Consider the following 22,831-nt stretch of genomic DNA (forward strand, 5'->3'; position numbering starts at 1 on the left):
CTTCCACGGTTCAAATCTGTGTGTAATCCACCTTTTTGCATAAAAAAAACATTTTGAGTGTCTCGCTGACTGTTCAGACACCAATATATCTGTTTAAAAGAGTCTGGTGTAGGCCAGATAACTAGAACTGTGGTTTTGCAGTTCCACGGTTCAAATCTCTGTATTATCCACTTTTTTGCCTTTTTTCAATAAAAAAAAACATTTTGAGTGTCTCGCTGACAGTTCAGACACCAATATATCTGTTTAAAAGAGTTTGGTGTAGGCCAGATTACTAGAACTGTGTTTTTGCAGTTCCACGGTTCAAATCTCTGTATTATCCACTTTTTTGCCTTTTTTCAATAAAAAAAAACATTTTGAGTGTCTCGCTGACAGTTCAGACACCAATATATCTGTTTAAAAGAGTTTGGTGTAGGCCAGATTACTAGAACTGTGGTTTTGCAGTTCCACGGTTCAAATCTCTGTATTATCCACTTTTTTGCCTTTTTTCAATAAAAAAAAACATTTTGAGTGTCTCGCTGACAGTTCAGACACCAATATATCTGTTTAAAAGAGTTTGGTGTAGGCCAGATTACTAGAACTGTGTTTTTGCAGTTCCACGGTTCAAATCTCTGTATTATCCACTTTTTTGCCTTTTTTCAATAAAAAAAACATTTTGAGTGTCTCACTGACTGTTCAGACACAGATATATCTGTTTAAAAGATTCTGGAGTAGGCTAGATAACTAGAACTGTGATTTTGCAGTTCCACTGTTCAAATCTCTGTATTATCCACTTTTTTGCCTTTTTTCAATAAAAAAAACATTTTGAGTGTCTTACTGACTGTTCAGACACAAATATATCTGTTTAAAAGAGTCTGGTGTAGGCCAGATAACTAGAACTGTGGTTTTGCAGTTCCACGGTTCACATCGCTATAATATCAACTTTTTTTCCTTTTTTCAATAAAAGAAAACATTCTGAGTGTCTCGCTGACTGTTCAGACACAAATATATCTGTTTTAAAGAGTCTGGTGTAGGCCAGATAACTAGAACTGTGGTTTTGAAGTTGCACTGTTCAAATCTCTGTATTATCCACTTTTTTGCCTTTTTTCAATAAAAAAAAACATTTTGAGTGTCTCACTAACTGTTCAGACACAAATATATCTGTTTAAAAGATTCTGGTGTAGGCCAGATAACTAGAACTGTGGTGTTGCAGTTCCACGGTTCAAATCTCTGTATTATCCACTTTTTTGCCTTTTTTCAATAAAAAAAAAACATTCTGAGTGTCTCGCTGACTGTAGACACAAATATATCTGTTTACAAGATTCTGGTGTAGGCCAGATAACTAGAACTGTGGTTTTCCTCTTCCACGGTTCAAATCTGGGTGTAATCCACCTTTTTGCATAAAAAAAACATTTTGAGTGTCTTGCTGACTGTTCATACACCAATATATCTGTTTAAATGAGTCTGGTGTAGGCCAGATAATTAGAACTGTGGTTTTCCTCTTCCACGGTTCAAATCTCTGTATTATCCACTTTTTTGCCTTTTTTCAATAAAAAAAAACATTTTGAGTGTCTCGCTGACAGTTCAGACACCAATATATCTGTTTAAAAGAGTTTGGTGTAGGCCAGATTACTAGAACTGTGTTTTTGCAGTTCCACGGTTCAAATCTCTGTATTATCCACTTTTTTGCCTTTTTTCAATAAAAAAAACATTTTGAGTGTCTTACTGACTGTTCAGACACAAATATATCTGTTTAAAAGATTCTGGAGTAGGCTAGATAACTAGAACTGTGGTTTTGCAGTTCCACTGTTCAAATCTCTGTATTATCCACTTTTTTGCCTTTTTTCAATAAAAAAAACATTTTGAGTGTCTTACTGACTGTTCAGACACAAATATATCTGTTTAAAAGAGTCTGGTGTAGGCCAGACAACTAGAACTGTGGTTTTGCAGTTCCACGGTTCACATCGCTATAATATCAACTTTTTTGCCTTTTTTCAATAAAAAAAAACATTTTGAGTGTTTCTCGCTGACTGTCTAGACACAAATATATCTGTTTAAAAGAGTCTGGTGTAAAAAAATTGAGTGTGTCTGTGAGTGTTCAGACACATATATATATATATATATATATATATATATATATATATATATATGTTTAAAAGAGTCTGGTGTAGGCCAGATAACTAGAACTGTGGTTTTGCAGTTCCACGGTTCAAATCTCTGTATTATCCACTTTTTTTCCTTTTTTCAATAAAAGAAAACATTCTGAGTGTCTCGCTGACTGTTCAGACACAAATGTATCTGTTTTAAAGAGTCTGGTGTAGGCCAGATAACTAGAACTGTGGTTTTGAAGTTGCACTGTTCAAATCTCTGTATTATCCACTTTTTTGCCTTTTTTCAATAAAAAAAAACATTTTGAGTGTCTCACTAACTGTTCAGACACAAATATATCTGTTTAAAAGATTCTGGTGTAGGCCAGATAAATAGAACTGTGGTGTTGCAGTTCCACGGTTCAAATCTCTGTATTATCCACTTTTTTGCCTTTTTTCAATAAAAAAAAAACATTCTGAGTGTCTCGCTGACTGTAGACACAAATATATCTGTTTACAAGATTCTGGTGTAGGCCAGATAACTAGAACTGTGGTTTTCCTCTTCCACGGTTCAAATCTGTGTGTAATCCACCTTTTTGCATAAAAAAAACATTTTGAGTGTCTCGCTGACTGTTCAGACACCAATATATCTGTTTAAAAGAGTCTGGTGTAGGCCAGATAACTAGAACTGTGGTTTTGCAGTTCCACGGTTCAAATCTCTGTATTATCCACTTTTTTGCCTTTTTTCAATAAAAAAAAACATTTTGAGTGTCTCGCTGACAGTTCAGACACCAATATATCTGTTTAAAAGAGTTTGGTGTAGGCCAGATTACTAGAACTGTGTTTTTGCAGTTCCACGGTTCAAATCTCTGTATTATCCACTTTTTTGCCTTTTTTCAATAAAAAAAAACATTTTGAGTGTCTCGCTGACAGTTCAGACACCAATATATCTGTTTAAAAGAGTTTGGTGTAGGCCAGATTCTAGAACTGTGGTTTTGCAGTTCCACGGTTCAAATCTCTGTATTATCCACTTTTTTGCCTTTTTTCAATAAAAAAAAACATTTTGAGTGTCTCGCTGACAGTTCAGACACCAATATATCTGTTTAAAAGAGTTTGGTGTAGGCCAGATTACTAGAACTGTGTTTTTGCAGTTCCACGGTTCAAATCTCTGTATTATCCACTTTTTTGCCTTTTTTCAATAAAAAAAACATTTTGAGTGTCTCACTGACTGTTCAGACACAGATATATCTGTTTAAAAGATTCTGGAGTAGGCTAGATAACTAGAACTGTGATTTTGCAGTTCCACTGTTCAAATCTCTGTATTATCCACTTTTTTGCCTTTTTTCAATAAAAAAAACATTCTGAGTGTCTCGCTGACTGTTCAGACACAAATATATCTGTTTAAAAGAGTCTGGTGTAGGCCAGATAACTAGAACTGTGGTTTTGAAGTTGCACTGTTCAAATCTCTGTATTATCCACTTTTTTGCCTTTTTTCAATAAAAAAAAACATTTTGAGTGTCTCACTAACTGTTCAGACACAAATATATCTGTTTAAAAGATTCTGGTGTAGGCCAGATAAATAGAACTGTGGTGTTGCAGTTCCACGGTTCAAATCTCTGTATTATCCACTTTTTTGCCTTTTTTCAATAAAAAAAAAACATTCTGAGTGTCTCGCTGACTGTAGACACAAATATATCTGTTTACAAGATTCTGGTGTAGGCCAGATAACTAGAACTGTGGTTTTCCTCTTCCACGGTTCAAATCTGTGTGTAATCCACCTTTTTGCATAAAAAAAACATTTTGAGTGTCTCGCTGACTGTTCAGACACCAATATATCTGTTTAAAAGAGTCTGGTGTAGGCCAGATAACTAGAACTGTGGTTTTGCAGTTCCACGGTTCAAATCTCTGTATTATCCACTTTTTTGCCTTTTTTCAATAAAAAAAAACATTTTGAGTGTCTCGCTGACAGTTCAGACACCAATATATCTGTTTAAAAGAGTTTGGTGTAGGCCAGATTACTAGAACTGTGTTTTTGCAGTTCCACGGTTCAAATCTCTGTATTATCCACTTTTTTGCCTTTTTTCAATAAAAAAAAACATTTTGAGTGTCTCGCTGACAGTTCAGACACCAATATATCTGTTTAAAAGAGTTTGGTGTAGGCCAGATTACTAGAACTGTGGTTTTGCAGTTCCACGGTTCAAATCTCTGTATTATCCACTTTTTTGCCTTTTTTCAATAAAAAAAAACATTTTGAGTGTCTCGCTGACAGTTCAGACACCAATATATCTGTTTAAAAGAGTTTGGTGTAGGCCAGATTACTAGAACTGTGTTTTTGCAGTTCCACGGTTCAAATCTCTGTATTATCCACTTTTTTGCCTTTTTTCAATAAAAAAAACATTTTGAGTGTCTCACTGACTGTTCAGACACAGATATATCTGTTTAAAAGATTCTGGAGTAGGCTAGATAACTAGAACTGTGATTTTGCAGTTCCACTGTTCAAATCTCTGTATTATCCACTTTTTTGCCTTTTTTCAATAAAAAAAACATTTTGAGTGTCTTACTGACTGTTCAGACACAAATATATCTGTTTAAAAGAGTCTGGTGTAGGCCAGATAACTAGAACTGTGGTTTTGCAGTTCCACGGTTCACATCGCTATAATATCAACTTTTTTTCCTTTTTTCAATAAAAGAAAACATTCTGAGTGTCTCGCTGACTGTTCAGACACAAATATATCTGTTTTAAAGAGTCTGGTGTAGGCCAGATAACTAGAACTGTGGTTTTGAAGTTGCACTGTTCAAATCTCTGTATTATCCACTTTTTTGCCTTTTTTCAATAAAAAAAAACATTTTGAGTGTCTCACTAACTGTTCAGACACAAATATATCTGTTTAAAAGATTCTGGTGTAGGCCAGATAAATAGAACTGTGGTGTTGCAGTTCCACGGTTCAAATCTCTGTATTATCCACTTTTTTGACTTTTTTCAATAAAAAAAAGACATTCTGAGTGTCTCGCTGACTGTAGACACAAATATATCTGTTTACAAGATTCTGGTGTAGGCCAGATAACTAGAACTGTGGTTTTCCTCTTCCACGGTTCAAATCTGTGTGTAATCCACCTTTTTGCATAAAAAAAACATTTTGAGTGTCTCGCTGACTGTTCAGACACCAATATATCTGTTTAAAAGAGTCTGGTGTAGGCCAGATAACTAGAACTGTGGTTTTGCAGTTCCACGGTTCAAATCTCTGTATTATCCACTTTTTTTCCTTTTTTCAATAAAAGAAAACATTCTGAGTGTCTCGCTGACTGTTCAGACACAAATATATCTGTTTTAAAGAGTCTGGTGTAGGCCAGATAACTAGAACTGTGGTTTTGAAGTTGCACGGTTCAAATCTCTGTATTATCCACTTTTTTGCCTTTTTTCAATAAAAAAAAAACATTTTGAGTGTCTCACTAACTGTTCAGACACAAATATATCTGTTTAAAAGATTCTGGTGTAGGCCAGATAACTAGAACTGTGGTGTTGCAGTTCCACGGTTCAAATCTCTGTATTATCCACTTTTTTGCCTTTTTTCAATAAAAAAAAAACATTCTGAGTGTCTCGCTGACTGTAGACACAAATATATCTGTTTACAAGATTCTGGTGTAGGCCAGATAACTAGAACTGTGGTTTTCCTCTTCCACGGTTCAAATCTGGGTGTAATCCACCTTTTTGCATAAAAAAAACATTTTGAGTGTCTTGCTGACTGTTCAGACACCAATATATCTGTTTAAATGAGTCTGGTGTAGGCCAGATAATTAGAACTGTGGTTTTCCTCTTCCACGGTTCAAATCTCTGTATTATCCACTTTTTTGCCTTTTTTCAATAAAAAAAAACATTTTGAGTGTCTTACTGACTGTTCAGACACAAATATATCTGTTTAAAAGAGTCTGGTGTAGGCCAGATTACTAGAACTGTGGTTTTGAAGTTGCACGGTTCAAATCTCTGTATTATCCACTTTTTTGCCTTTTTTCAATAAAAAAAAAACATTTTGAGTGTCTCACTAACTGTTCAGACACAAATATATCTGTTTAAAAGATTCTGGTGTAGGCCAGATAACTAGAACTGTGGTGTTGCAGTTCCACGGTTCAAATCTCTGTATTATCCACTTTTTTGCCTTTTTTCAATAAAAAAAAAACATTCTGAGTGTCTCGCTGACTGTAGACACAAATATATCTGTTTACAAGATTCTGGTGTAGGCCAGATAACTAGAACTGTGGTTTTCCTCTTCCACGGTTCAAATCTGTGTGTAATCCACCTTTTTGCATAAAAAAAACATTTTGAGTGTCTCGCTGACTGTTCAGACACCAATATATCTGTTTAAAAGAGTCTGGTGTAGGCCAGATAACTAGAACTGTGGTTTTGCAGTTCCACGGTTCAAATCTCTGTATTATCCACTTTTTTCCTTTTTTCAATAAAAGAAAACATTCTGAGTGTCTCGCTGACTGTTCAGACACAAATATATCTGTTTTAAAGAGTCTGGTGTAGGCCAGATAACTAGAACTGTGGTTTTGAAGTTGCACGGTTCAAATCTCTGTATTATCCACTTTTTTGCCTTTTTTCAATAAAAAAAAAACATTTTGAGTGTCTCACTAACTGTTCAGACACAAATATATCTGTTTAAAAGATTCTGGTGTAGGCCAGATAACTAGAACTGTGGTGTTGCAGTTCCACGGTTCAAATCTCTGTATTATCCACTTTTTTGCCTTTTTTCAATAAAAAAAAAACATTCTGAGTGTCTCGCTGACTGTAGACACAAATATATCTGTTTACAAGATTCTGGTGTAGGCCAGATAACTAGAATTGTGGTTTTCCTCTTCCACGGTTCAAAGCTGGGTGTAATCCACCTTTTTGCATAAAAAAAAACATTTTGAGTGTCTTGCTGACTGTTCAGACACCAATATATCTGTTTAAATGAGTCTGGTGTAGGCCAGATAATTAGAACTGTGGTTTTCCTCTTCCACGGTTCAAATCTCTGTATTATCCACTTTTTTGCCTTTTTTCAATAAAAAAAAACATTTTGAGTGTCTCGCTGACAGTTCAGACACCAATATATCTGTTTAAAAGAGTTTGGTGTAGGCCAGATTACTAGAACTGTGTTTTTGCAGTTCCACGGTTCAAATCTCTGTATTATCCACTTTTTTGCCTTTTTTCAATAAAAAAAACATTTTGAGTGTCTCACTGACTGTTCAGACACAAATATATCTGTTTAAAAGATTCTGGAGTAGGCCAGATAACTAGAACTGTGGTTTTGCAGTTCCACTGTTCAAATCTCTGTATTATCCACTTTTTTGCCTTTTTTCAATAAAAAAAACATTTTGAGTGTCTTACTGACTGTTCAGACACAAATATATCTGTTTAAAAGAGTCTGGTGTAGGCCAGATAACTAGAACTGTGGTTTTGCAGTTCCACGGTTCACATCGCTATAATATCAACTTTTTTTGCCTTTTTTCAATAAAAAAAAACATTTTGAGTGTTTCTCGCTGACTGTCTAGACACAAATATATCTGTTTAAAAGAGTCTGGTGTAAAAAAATTGAGTGTGTCTGTGAGTGTTCAGACACACACATATATATATATATATATATATATATATATATATATATATATATATGTTTAAAAGAGTCTGGTGTAGGCCAGATAACTAGAACTGTGGTTTTGCAGTTCCACGGTTCAAATCTCTGTATTATCCACTTTTTTTCCTTTTTTCAATAAAAGAAAACATTCTGAGTGTCTCGCTGACTGTTCAGACACAAATATATCTGTTTTAAAGAGTCTGGTGTAGGCCAGATAACTAGAACTGTGGTTTTGAAGTTGCACTGTTCAAATCTCTGTATTATCCACTTTTTTGCCTTTTTTCAATAAAAAAAAACATTTTGAGTGTCTCACTAACTGTTCAGACACAAATATATCTGTTTAAAAGATTCTGGTGTAGGCCAGATAAATAGAACTGTGGTGTTGCAGTTCCACGGTTCAAATTTCTGTATTATCCACTTTTTTGCCTTTTTTCAATAAAAAAAAAACATTCTGAGTGTCTCGCTGACTGTAGACACAAATATATCTGTTTACAAGATTCTGGTGTAGGCCAGATAACTAGAACTGTGGTTTTCCTCTTCCACGGTTCAAATCTGTGTGTAATCCACCTTTTTGCATAAAAAAAACATTTTGAGTGTCTCGCTGACTGTTCAGACACCAATATATCTGTTTAAAAGAGTCTGGTGTAGGCCAGATAACTAGAACTGTGGTTTTGCAGTTCCACGGTTCAAATCTCTGTATTATCCACTTTTTTTCCTTTTTTCAATAAAAGAAAACATTCTGAGTGTCTCGCTGACTGTTCAGACACAAATATATCTGTTTTAAAGAGTCTGGTGTAGGCCAGATAACTAGAACTGTGGTTTTGAAGTTGCACGGTTCAAATCTCTGTATTATCCACTTTTTTGCCTTTTTTCAATAAAAAAAAACATTTTGAGTGTCTCACTAACTGTTCAGACACAAATATATCTGTTTAAAAGATTCTGGTGTAGGCCAGATAACTAGAACTGTGGTGTTGCAGTTCCACGGTTCAAATCTCTGTATTATCCACTTTTTTGCCTTTTTTCAATAAAAAAAAAACATTCTGAGTGTCTCGCTGACTGTAGACACAAATATATCTGTTTACAAGATTCTGGTGTAGGCCAGATAACTAGAACTGTGGTTTTCCTCTTCCACGGTTCAAATCTGTGTGTAATCCACCTTTTTGCATAAAAAAAACATTTTGAGTGTCTCGCTGACTGTTCAGACACCAATATATCTGTTTAAAAGAGTCTGGTGTAGGCCAGATAACTAGAACTGTGGTTTTGCAGTTCCACGGTTCAAATCTCTGTATTATCCACTTTTTTTCCTTTTTTCAATAAAAGAAAACATTCTGAGTGTCTCGCTGACTGTTCAGACACAAATATATCTGTTTTAAAGAGTCTGGTGTAGGCCAGATAACTAGAACTGTGGTTTTGAAGTTGCACGGTTCAAATCTCTGTATTATCCACTTTTTTGCCTTTTTTCAATAAAAAAAAACATTTTGAGTGTCTCACTAACTGTTCAGACACAAATATATCTGTTTAAAAGATTCTGGTGTAGGCCAGATAACTAGAACTGTGGTGTTGCAGTTCCACGGTTCAAATCTCTGTATTATCCACTTTTTTGCCTTTTTTCAATAAAAAAAAAACATTCTGAGTGTCTCGCTGACTGTAGACACAAATATATCTGTTTACAAGATTCTGGTGTAGGCCAGATAACTAGAATTGTGGTTTCCCTCTTCCACGGTTCAAATCTGGGTGTAATCCACCTTTTTGCATAAAAAAAACATTTTGAGTGTCTTGCTGACTGTTCAGACACCAATATATCTGTTTAAATGAGTCTGGTGTAGGCCAGATAATTAGAACTGTGGTTTTCCTCTTCCACGGTTCAAATCTCTGTATTACACACTTTTTTGCCTTTTTTCAATAAAAAAAAACATTTTGAGTGTCTCGCTGACAGTTCAGACACCAATATATCTGTTTAAAAGAGTTTGGTGTAGGCCAGATTACTAGAACTGTGTTTTTGCAGTTCCAAGGTTCAAATCTCTGTATTATCCACTTTTTTGCCTTTTTTCAATAAAAAAAACATTTTGAGTGTCTCACTGACTGTTCAGACACAAATATATCTGTTTAAAAGATTCTGGAGTAGGCCAGATAACTAGAACTGTGGTTTTGCAGTTCCACTGTTCAAATCTCTGTATTATCCACTTTTTTGCCTTTTTTCAATAAAAAAAACATTTTGAGTGTCTTACTGACTGTTCAGACACAAATATATCTGTTTAAAAGAGTCTGGTGTAGGCCAGATAACTAGAACTGTGGTTTTGCAGTTCCACGGTTCACATCGCTATAATATCAACTTTTTTGCCTTTTTTCAATAAAAAAAAACATTTTGAGTGTTTCTCGCTGACTGTCTAGACACAAATATATCTGTTTAAAAGAGTCTGGTGTAGGGCAGATAAGTAGAACTGTGGTTTTGCAGTTCCGTGGTTCAAATCTCCGTGTAATTCAACTTTTTGCTTAAAAAAAACATTTTGAGTGTCTCGCTGACTGTTCAGACACAAATATAACTGTTTAAAAGAGTCTGGTGTAGGCCAGATAACTAGAACTTTGGTTTTGCAGTTCCACGGTTCAAATCTTTAAAATATCTACTTTTTTGCCTTTTTTCTATAAAAAAAAACATTTTGAGTGTCTCGCTGACTGTCCAGACATAAATATATCTGTTTAAAACAGTCTGGTGTAGGCCAGATAACTAGAACTGTGGTTTTGCAGTTCCACGGTTCAAATCTCTGTGTTATCCACTTTTTTTCTTTTTTTCAATGAAGGAAAACATTCTGAGTGTCTCGCTGACTGTTCAGACACAAATATATCTGTTTTAAAGAGTCTGGTGTAGGCCAGATAACTAGAACTGTGGTTTTCCTCTTCCGTGGTTCAAATCTCTGTATTATCCACTTTTTTGCCTTTTTTCAATAAAAAAAAACTTTTTGAGTGTCTCGTTGACTATTCAGACACAAATATTTCTGTTTAAAAGATTCTGATGTAGGCCAAATAACTAGAACTGTGGTTTTCCTCTTACATGCTTCAAATCTTTTTTGTAATCCACCTTTTTGCATAAAAAAAAACATTTTTGCTGTCTCTCTGACTTTTCAGACACAAATATATCTGTCTAAAAGATTCTGGTGTAGGTCAGATAACTAGAACTGTGGTTTTCCTCTTCCATGGTTCTAATCTCCTTTTTATTACCCTTTTGCCATTGATAATGTGAGTGTAAGCTATTTTACTTCATTCACAATGGGAAAGGCGTGTGTCAAGGGGCGTTGAACTGGACGTTCTGGTGATGGTGCATGCAAAGGATGGGGCCTTGGCCAAGGTGAAAATGTGCCACAACCAACAGCCACATCTTCTCGCTTCCAGTTCTTGACCGAATTACTAGGGAAGCACACACCAGCACCACTATTGCGAACTCATCAGTGTGAACAGGTTATTAATTGGAGAGCAGATAATACTTGCACTCACCAGGGCACCACCACCTCCAGTCTGTCTTCCACATGCTCAAGTGTTAGTAGCCATGAGTATCGACTGCATACTCCCCCTCACCCTGAAGCTTCCTACTCCCACCATGCCGAGTGTCGTCAGACAGCAACTGATCCCACACTTGGACACTCTGAAGAGCTGTTCACTGGTCCATTTCCATATTTGGGCCCCTCGCCTGCTCATCTTGAAGTGGTGGAAGAGGAGATCCCATGTAGCGATGGCCAAATATTTGAACAGCCACGGCCACAGGAAGGCGACGTTGGCAATTTGTCACAAGAGGTGTACTATGACGAGACACAATTGCCACAAAGTGAGGAAGAGGACCGTGGGGCGGAAGTGGAAGAGGAGGAGGTGGTGGATGATCTAGTAACTGAACCAACGTGGCAGTAGGACACGCAGAGCGAGGCCAGCAGCACACAGGGGGAGGGAAGCAGAGTACCCCAACAGGCAGGAAGAAGCAGTGTTGTGGCCGCAGACAGAAGGCGGGCAACCGTTCCCCATAACACCAACACGAGGGACGTTGCCAATACAATCGGTAGGTCTTCCAGATTCTGGAATTTTTTTAAAGACTCTGCTGATAACCCCAAAAAGGCCATTTGTACCACCTGCCAGGCCAGCATCAGCAGGGGTGACAAAACTACCAGCCTGACCACCACCAGCATGATCAGGCACATGTTGGCAAAGCACTCGACTTTGTGGGGCAAACCCCAGGGTCCACGACCAGTGTCAGCGGGTGTCACCACTGCTTCTACCACTGTTGTGCGTGTAAGAGAACCCCCTGTTGTGCGTGCAAGGCAATCCCCTATCCATACTGCATGCAAAGATGCCCCCTCCTCTCAGTCTTCACTTGTTATGGCAGTTTCTCAAGAAACAGCATCAACGTCCACGTCCCACCACAGCGTTCAATTGTCCATATCCCAGACCTTTGAACAAAAGTGCAAATTCGCAGCCAACGCCCCACAGGCCACAGTCCTAAATTCGCACATTTCATGACTACTTGCGTTGGAAATGCTGCCTTTTAAGGCTGGTGGAGACGGAATCCTTCCGCAACCTCATGGCGGTGGCCATCCCTCAGTACTCGGTCCGCAGCCGACACTAATTTGCCCGGGTGCCATCCCCGCACTATACAAGCACATGTCCCAAAACATCTGCTGTGCACTCAACAACGCAGTTACTGGTAGAGTCCACCTGACAATGGACATGTGGACAAGTGCTTGTGGCCAGGGACTGTACATCTCCCTGACGGCACACTGGGTAAACATAGTCAAAGCAGGGACCCAGTCGGACCTTGGAACGGAGCACATCCTCCCCACACCGAGGATTACGGGCCCTATGTCAGTCAGAGTTGTCCCCACAGTGTACAGCTACTGCGCATCATCCTCCTCCTCCTCCTCATGTTCAGCCTCCATCTCAGATATCACCACATCAGTTACAAGCTGGAAGCACTGCAGTCCTGCCTCAGCCAAGCGGCAACAGGCTGTGCTGAAACTCATAAGCTTAAGTGATAAACCTCACACTGCTTCTGAGTTTTGCACAGCTGTGAAACAGCAAGCAGATCTGTGGCCGAGACCGCAGAACCTACATCCAGGCATGGTCGTGTGTGACAATGGCTGTAACCTGGTGGCGGCTCTGAGGCGAGGCGAGATCACACACGTACCATGCCTGGCTCAACCTCGTGGTTCAGCTGTTTCTTAAATTGTACCCCGAGTTGCCAGATCTGCTCGTGAAAGTACGCCGCCTGTCAGCTCATTTTTTCAAGTCGGCTACAGTTTCCGCCGCCCTTGCTGTGTTGCAGCAGCATTTGCAGCTTCCGGCACAACGACTGGTGTGTGATGTCCCCACACGTTGGAACTCTACCCTTCACATGTTGCAAAGGATTTGTGAGCAGAAGAGAGCAGTTGTGGAGTACCAGCTGCAACAAGGCTGTCGATATTCAGGTCAGACTTCACACATAAGACCTCAGGAGTGGACCTGGATGTCTGACTTATGTACCATCCAGGCAAACTATGAGCAGTCCACCAAGATGGTGAGTGGTGTTGATGCCATCATTAGCGTCAGCATCCCACTTGTCTGTCTTTTGCAACGCTTTCTGCAGAGAATTTAAGAGGAGGCATTGCAGCCAGAATATGATGAGATGGATCAAGAAGCCATAGCGGGCGATTACACACAGCCCAGCCTCAACTCATCCCAATGTGCATTGGGGGACAATGAGGGAGAGGAGGAGGAAGAAGAACAGGAGCTAGTATCATGCGCTGTAGGCGGTCATACCTGTACAACTGTCATAGCGTCGGTTCAGCGTGGGTGGCCTGAGGACAGAGGTGAGGAGGAGGAGGAGGAGAGCATGGTCAGTCGTCATCTTGGTGAGGACACGGAAGTCTTGCCCATAACCAGTCTGGCACGCATGGCTGACTTTATGTTACGCTGCCTTAACCGTGACCCTCGCATTGTCAAAATGTTGGGTGACAGTCATTACTGGTTGGTGACACTTTTAGACCCCCACTACAAGGAGAACTTTCACTCTCTTATTCTTGAGGTGGAGAGGTCTACAAAAATGGGACAGTACCAGAAGGCCCTTGCTGCAGAACTGTTAAAAAAATTCCCATCTGAACACGCTAGTGGCAGATGTCACAGTTCATTGACCAACTGAGGCATACAGGGGAAAGAGACAGATGCAATCCCAATCCAGCAGAGGCAGGGGAACACTGTCAACATTCTGGGACAGTTTTCTGAGACCCAACCAGCTTACAGGCCCTGAGGCGCGGGGTACTCTCACAAGGAGTGGAAAGTTTCAAAAGATGGTGAGGGAGTGTACCTTGCCGACCGTACCAGCATCCTCGGTGATTCCTCTGTGCCTTTTAATTATTGGGTATCCAAGCTGGACACTTGGAATGAACTCGCTCTGTATGCCTTGGAGGTCCTTGCCTGCCCTGCCGCTATCGTGTTATCGGAGCGTGTTTTTAGTGTTGCTAGAGAAATTATAACTGATAAGCGCACTCACCTGTCAACTGACAATGCTGACAAGCTGACCCTTACCAAAATGAACAAGGGCTGGATTGGGCAAGACTACGCATCACCACCAAATGACAGCAGAGTAACATAAAGTCAAATCAACTGTGTTATTTCGGGAGGTTTATTCCCATGCACCGTTTCACACCCACACGTGGGTATACGCTTCCTCATTTTGGCTGTTTTTTGCTCTTCTCCTTCTCCTCAGCCTCCACCACCACTATACCACCAGGGTGACCGTGGTCCGTGTTGCCAGCATTGCAAGTTCCTCCGTCCTAATTTTTGTCAGCTTTTACTTAGAAGGCAAAGGCAAAGACTATGGGAGACCCACTCCCCAATAATGGGAATAATGTTTTTAAGATGCTGTACTACATGGCTCTTGTAAGGGGCATTGAAACCGTCTTGTTAAGCTACTGTGACCTCCACGTCTCTTCCAAGGGGCAATAAAACCATCTTGTTAAACCACTCTGACCTCCACGTTTCTTCCAAGCAGCATTAAAACCGTCTTGTTAAGCTACTGTGACCTCCACGTCCCTTCCAAGGGGCATTAAAACCATCTTTTTAAACCACTCTGACCTCCATGTCTCTTCCAAGGGGCATTAAAACCGTCTTGTTAAGCTACTGTGACCTCCACGTCTCTTCCAAGGGGCATTAAAACCGTCTTGTTAAGCTACTGTGACCTCCACGTCTCTTCCAAGGGGCATTAAAACCATCTTGTTAAACCACTCTGACCTCCACGTCTCTTCCAAGGGGCATTAAAACCGTCTTGTTAAGCTACTGTGACCTCCACTTCTCTTCCAAGGGCCATTGATATTGTCTTTTATTCCACTGAAATGTCCACCACTCTTCCAAGGGGCATTGATATTGTCTTTTCATTCCACTGTGACCTCCACGTCTCTTCCAAGAGCCATTAAAACCATCTTGTTAAGCTGCTGTGACCTCCACGTCTCTTCCAAAGGGCATTAAAACCATCTTCTTAAGCTACTGTAACTTCCACGTCTCTTCCAAGGGGCATCGATATTGTCTTTTTATTCCACTGCGACCTCCAGCACTCTTCCAAGGGCCATTGATATTGTCTTTTTATTCCACTGTAACCTCCACCACTCTTCCAAGGGGCATTGATTTTGTCTTTTTATTCCACTGTGACCTCCACGTCTCTTCCAAGGGGCATTAAAAGAGTCTTGTTAAGCTGCTGTGACCTCCATGTCTCTTCCAAGGCGCAATAAAACCGTCTTGTTAAGCTACTGTGACCTCCACGTCTCTTCCAAGGGGCATTAAAACCATCTTGTTAAGCTACTGTTACCTCCATGTCTCTTACAAGGGATATTAAAACCGTCTTGTTAAACCATTCTGAACTCCACGTTTCTTCCAAGGGGCATTAAAACTGTTTTGCTAAGCTACTGTGACCTCCACGTCTCTTCCAAGGGGCATTAAAACCATCTTGTTAAACCACTCGGACCTCCACATCTCTTCCAAGGGGTATTAAAACTGTATTGTTAAACCATTCTGAACTCCACGTCTCGTCCAAGGGGCATTAAAACCATCTTGTTAAGCTACTGTGACCTCTACGTCTTTTCCAAGGGGCATTAAAACCATCTTGTTAATCGACTGTTACCTCCATTTCCATTCCAGGGGGTATTAAAACCGTCTTGTTAAACCGTTCTGAACTCCACGTTTCTTGCAAGGTGCATTAAAACTGTCTAGTTAAGCTACTGTGACCTCCACGTCTCTTCCAAGGGGAATTAAAACAGTCTTGTTAAACCACTCTGACCTCCACATCTCTTCCAAGGGGCATTAAAACTGTCTTGTTAAGCTACTGTGACCTCCACGTCTCTTCCAAGGGGCATTAAAACTGTCTTGTTAAGCTGCTGTGACCTCCACGTCTCTTCCAAGGGGCATTAAAACTGTCTTGTTAAACCACTCTGACCTCCACGTCTCTTCCAAGGGGCATTAAAACCGTCTTGTTAACCTACTGTGACCTCCACGTCTCTACCAAGTGGCATTAAAACCATCTTGCTAAACCACTCTGACCTCCACATATCTTCCAAGGGGCATTAAAACCGACTTGTTAAGCTACTGTGACCTCCACGTCTCTTCCAAAGGGCATTAAAACCAATTTGTTAAACCACACTGACCTCCACGTCTTTTCCAAGGGGCATTAAAACCATCTTGTTAAGCTGCTGTGACCTCCACGTCTCTTTCAAGGGGCATTAAAACCGTCTTGTTAAGCTACTGTGACCTCCACGTCTCTTCCAAGGGGCATTAAAACCATCTTGTTAAGCGACTGTTACCTCCACGTCTCTTCCAAGGGGTATTAAAACCATCGTGTTAAACCATTCTGAGATCCACGTTTCTTCCAAGGGGCATTAAAACTGTTTTGCTAAGCTACTGTGACCTCCACATCTCTTCCAAGGGGCATTAAAACCATCTTGTTAAAACACTCTGACCTCCACGTCTCTTCCAAAGGGTTTTATAACTGTCTTATTAAACCATTCTGAACTCCACGTCTCTTCCAAGGGGCATTAAAACCATCTTGTTAAACTACTGTGACCTCCACGGCTTTTCCAAGGGGCATTAAAACGATCTTGTTAAGCGACTGTTACCTCCACGTCCCTTCCAAGGGGTATTAAAACCGTCTTGTTAAACCACTCTGAACTCCACGTTTCTTACAAGAAGCATTAAAACTGTCTTGTTAAGCTACTGTGACCTCCACGTCTCTTCCAAGGGGAATTAAAACAGTCTTGTTAAACCACTCTGACCTCCACGTCTCTTCCAAGGGGCATTAAAACCGTCTTGTTAAGCTACTGTGACCTCCACGTCTCTTCCAAGGTGCATTTAAACTATCTTGTTAAACCACTCTGACCTCCACGTCTCTTCCAAGGGGCATTAAAACCGTCTTGTTAAGCTACTGTGACCTCCACGTCTCTTCCAAGGGGCATAAAAATCATTTTGTTAAACCACACTGACCTCCACGTCTTTTCCAAGGGGCATTAAAACCATCTTGTTAAGCTGCTGTGACCTCCACGCCTCTTCCAAGGGGCATTAGAACCATCTTGTTAAGCTACTGTGACCTCCACGTCTCATCCAAGTGGCATTAAAACTGTCTTGTTAAGCTACAGTGAACTCCACGTCTCTTCCAAGGGGTATTAAAACCATCTTGTTAAACCATTCTGAACTCCACGTTTCTTCGAAGTGGCATTAAAACTGTCTTGCTAAGCTACTGTGACACCCACGTCTCTTCCATGGGGCATTAAAACCATCTTCTAAAAACCACTCTGACCTCCACGTCTCTTCCAAGGGGTATTAAAACTGTCTTGTTAAACCATTGTGAACTCTTCGTCTCTTCCAAGTGGCATTAAAACCATCTTGTTAAGCTACTGTGACCTCCACGTCTTTTCCAAGGGGCATTAAAACCATCTTGTTAAGCGACTGTTACCTCCATGTCCCTTCCAAGGGTTATTAAAACCGTCTTGTTAAACCATTCTGAACTCCACGTTTCTTACAAGGTGCATTAAAACTGTCTTGTTAAGCTACTGTGACCCCCACATCTCTTCCAAGGGGAATTAAAACAGTCTTGTTAAACCACTCTGACCTCCATGTCTCTTCCAAGGGGCATTAAAACCGTCTTGTTAAGCTACTGTGACCTCCACGTCTCTTCCAAGGTGCATTTAAACTATCTTGTTAAACCACTCTGACCTCCACGTCTCTTCCAAGGGGCATTAAAACCGTCTTGTTAAGCTACTGTGACCTCCACGTCTCTTCCAAGGGGCATAAAAATCATTTTGTTAAACCACACTGACCTCCACGTCTTTTCCAAGGGGCATTAAAACCATCTTGTTAAGCTGCTGTGACCTCCACGCCTCTTCCAAGGGGCATTAGAACCATCTTGTTAAGCTACTGTGACCTCCACGTCTCATCCAAGTGGCATTAAAACTGTCTTGTTAAGCTACAGTGAACTCCACGTCTCTTCCAAGGGGTATTAAAACCATCTTGTTAAACCATTCTGAACTCCACGTTTCTTCGAAGTGGCATTAAAACTGTCTTGCTAAGCTACTGTGACACCCACGTCTCTTCCATGGGGCATTAAAACCATCTTCTAAAAACAACTCTGACCTCCACGTCTCTTCCAAGGGGTATTAAAACTGTCTTGTTAAACCATTGTGAACTCTACGTCTCTTCCAAGTGGCATTAAAACTATCTTGTTAAGCTACTGTGACCTCCACGTCTTTTCCAAGGGGCATTAAAACCATCTTGTTAAGCGACTGTTACCTCCATGTCCCTTCCAAGGGTTATTAAAACCGTCTTGTTAAACCATTCTGAACTCCACGTTTCTTACAAGGTGCATTAAAACTGTCTTGTTAAGCTACTGTGACCCCCACATCTCTTCCAAGGGGAATTAAAACAGTCTTGTTAAACCAATCTGACCTCCACGTCTCTTCCAAGGGGCATTAAAACCGTCTTGTTAAGCTACTGTGACCTCCACGTCTCATCCAAGTGGCATTAAAACTGTCTTTTTAAGCTACAGTGAACTCGACATATCTTCCAAGGGGCATTAAAACCGTCTTGTTAAGCTACTGTAACCTCCACGTCTCTTCCAAGGGGCATTAAAACCATTTTGTTAAACAACACTGACCTCCACTTCTTTTCCAAGGGGCATTAAATCCATCTTGTTAAGCCACTCTGACCTCCACGTCTCTTCCAAGGGGCATTAAAACCGTACTGTTAAGCTACTGTGACCTCCACGTCTCTTCCAAGGGGCATTAAAACCATCTTGTTAAGCGACTGTTACCTCCACGTCTCTTCCAAGGGGCATTAGAACCATCTTGTTAAACCACTCTGACCTCCACGTCTCTTCTAAGGGGTATTAAAACTGTCTTGTTAAACCATTCTGAACTCCACGTCTCTTCCAAGGGGCATTAAAACCATCTTGTTAAGCTACTGTGACCTCCACGTCTCTTCCAAGGGGCATTAAAACTATCTTGTTAAGCGACTCTTACCTCCACGTCATTTCCAAGGGGCATTAAAACCGTCTTGTTAAGCTACTGTAACCTCCACGTCTCTTCCAAGGGGCATTAAAACCATTTTGTAAAACCACACTGACCTCCACGTCTTTTCAAAGGGGCATTAAAACCATCTTGTTAAGCTGCTGTGACCTCCACGTCTCTTCCAAGGGGCATTAAAACCGTCTTGTTAAACCACTCTGACCTCTACATCTCTTCCAAGGGGCATTAAAACCGTCTTGTTAAGATACTGTGACCTCCAAGTCTCTTCCAAGGGGCATTAAAACCATTTTGTTAAACCACACTGACCTGCACGTCTTTTCCAAGGGGCATTAAAACCATCTTGTTAATCTGCTGTGACCTCCACGTCTCTTCCAAGGGGAATTAAAACTGTCTTGTTAAGCTACTGTGACCTCCACGTCTCTTCCAAGGGGCATTAAAACCATCTTGTTAAGCGACTGTTACCTCCACGACTCTTCCAAGGGGAATTAAAACCAACTTGTTAAACCATTCTGAACTCCACGTTTCTTCCAAGTGGCATTAAAACTGTCTTGCTAAGCTACTGTGACCTCCACGTCTCTTCCAAGGTGCATTAAAACCATCTTGTTAAACCACTCTGACCTCCACGTCTCTTCCAAGGGGTATTAAAACTGTCTTGTTAAACAATTCTGAACTCTACGTCTCTTACAAGTGGCATTAAAACCATCTTGTTAAGCTACTGTGACCTCCACGTCTTTTCCAAGGGGCATTAAAACCATCTTGTTAAGCGACTGTTACCTCCATGTCGCTTCCAAGGGTTATTAAAACCGTCTTCTTAAACCATTCTGAACTCCACGTTTCTTACAAGGGGCATTAAAACTGTCTTGTTAAGCTACTGTGACCTCCACATCTCTTCCAAGGGGAATTAAAACAGTCTTGTTAAACCACTCTGACCTCCACGTCTCTTCCAAGGGGCATTAAAACCGTCTTGTTTAGCTACTGTGACCTCCACGTCTCTTCCAAGTGGCATTAAAACTGTCTTGCTAAGCTACAGTGAACTCCACGTATCTTCCAAGGGACATTAAAACCATTTTCTTAAACCACACTGACCTCCACTTCTTTTCCAATGGGCATTAAAACCATCTTGTTAAGCTGCTGTGACCTCCACGTCTCTTCCAAGGGGCATTAAAACCGTACTGTTAAGCTACTGTGACCTCCACGTCTCTTCTAAGGGGTTATAAAACCATCTTGTTAAACCATTCTGAACTCCACGTTTCTTCCAAGGGGCTTTAAAACTGTCTTGCTAAGCTACTGTGACCTCCACATCTCTTCCAAGGGGCATTAAAACTGTCTTGTTAAACCATTCTGAACTCCACGTCTCTTCTGTGGGCATTAAAACCATCTTGTTAAGCTACTGTGACCTCCATGTCTTTTCCAATGGGCATTAAAACCATCTTGTTAAGCGACTGTTACCTCCGTGTCCCTTCCAAGGGGTATTAAAACCGTCTTGTTAAACAATTCTGAACTCCACTTTTCTTACAAGGGGCATTAAACTGTCTTGTTAAGATACTGTGACCTCCACGTCTCCTCCAAGGGGAATTAAAACAGTCTTGTTAAACCACTCTGACCTCCACGTCTCTTCTAAGGGGCATTAAAACCGTCTTGTTAAGCTACTGTGACCTCCACGTCTCTTCCAATGTGCATTAAAACTGTCTTGTTAAGCTACTGTGACGTCCTCGTCTCTTCCAAGGTGCATTAAAAGTGTCTTGTTAAACCACTCTGACCTCCACGTCTCTTCCAAGGGGCATTAAAACCGTATTGTTAAGGCACTGTGATCTCCACGACTCTACCAAGGGGCATTACAACCATCTTGTTAAACTACCCTGACTTCCACATATCTTCTAAGGGGCATTAAAACCATCTTTTTAAGCTGCTGTGACCTCCACGTCTCTTCCAATGGGCATTAAAACCGTCTTGTTAAGCTACTGTGACCTCCACGTCTCTTCCAAGGGGCATTAAAACAATCTTGTTAAGCGACTGTTCCTCCACGTCTCTTCCAAGGGGTATTAAAACTGTCTTGATAAACCGTTCTGAACTCCACGTTTCTTCCAAGGGGCATTAAAACTGTCTTGCTAAGCTACTGTGACCTCCACGTCTCTTCCAAGGGGCATTAAACCATCTTGTTAAACCACTCTGATCTCCACGTCTCTTCCAAGGGACAATAAAACTGTCTTGTTAAGCTACTGTGACCTCTACGCCTCTTCCAAGGGGCGTTAAAACCATTTTGTTAAACCACACTGATCTCCATGTCTTTTCCAAGGGGCATTAAAAACATCTTGTTAAGCTGCTGTGACCTCCACGTCTCTTCCAAGGGCCATTAAAACCGTCTTGTTAAGCTACTGTGACCTCCACGTCTCTTCCAAGGGGCATTAAAACCATCTTGTTAAGCGACTGTTACCTCCACGTCTCTACCAATGGGTATTAAAACCATTTGTTAAACCATTCTGAACTCCACGTTTCTACCAAATGGCATTAAAACTGTCTTGCTAAGCTACTGTGACCTCCACGTCTCTTCCAAGGCGAATTAATACTGCCTTGTTAAACCACTCTGACCTCCACGTCTCTTCCAAGGGGTATTAAAACTGTCTTGTTAATCCATTCTGAACTCCACGTCTCTTCCAAGGGGCATTAAAACCATCTTGTTAAGCTATTGTGACCTCCACGTCTTTTCCAAGGGGCATTAAAACCATCTTGTTAAGCGACAGTTACCACCACGTCCCTTCCAAGCGGTATTAAAACCGTCTTGTTAAACCATTCTGAGCTCCACGTTTCTTCCAAGGGGCATTAAAACCGTCTTGTTAACCCACTCTGACCTCCACATCTCTTCCAAGGGGTATTAAAACTGTCTTGATAAACCATTCTGAACTCCACGTCTCTTCCAAGGGGCATTAAAACCATCTTGTTAAGCTATTGTGACCTTCACGTCTTTTCCAAGGGGCATTAAAACCATCTTGTTAAGCGACTGTTAACACCACGTCCCTTCCAAGCGGTATGAAAACCGTCTTGTTAAAGCATTCTGAACTCCACGTTTTTTCCAAGGGGCATTAAAACCATCTTGTTAAGCTACTGTGACCTACACGTCTCTTCCAATGGGCATTAAAACTGTCTTGTTAAGCTACTGTGACCTCCACGTCTCTTCCAAGGGGCATTAAAACCGTATTGTTAAGCTACTGTGACCTCCACGTCTCTACCAATTGGCATTAAAACCATCTTGTTAAACCACTCTGACTTCCACATATCTTCCAAGGGGCATTAAAACCGTCTTGTTAAGCTACTGTGACCTCCATGTCTCTTCCAAGGGGCATTAAAACCATTTTGTTAAACCACTCTGACCTCCACGTCTTTTCCAAGGGGCATTAAAACCATCTTGTTAAGCTGCTGTGACCTCCACGTTGTAACATAACTGGCGGCATCCTTGCATAGTGGTCCATCTCCCATTGTGCAAGAGCGCGCACTTGATCTCCAGTACAGTCTGCTAGCCTGGTTTCCCTTCATGCTGACTGATTGCCTCTGTTTCTGCTGCTTAAGGGCGGCGCCCGATCACTTCCTGTTTCTTGTACCTTCTGCAGACACACCCCTGATGTGTCCTTAGCCTATTGCTCTC

Source organism: Phyllobates terribilis, unplaced genomic scaffold (genome assembly GCF_046119375.1).
Source record: "Phyllobates terribilis strain yellow unplaced genomic scaffold, ASM4611937v1 Scaffold_10__3_contigs__length_209671492, whole genome shotgun sequence".
In the NCBI taxonomy this organism is placed as follows: Eukaryota; Metazoa; Chordata; class Amphibia; order Anura; family Dendrobatidae; genus Phyllobates; species Phyllobates terribilis.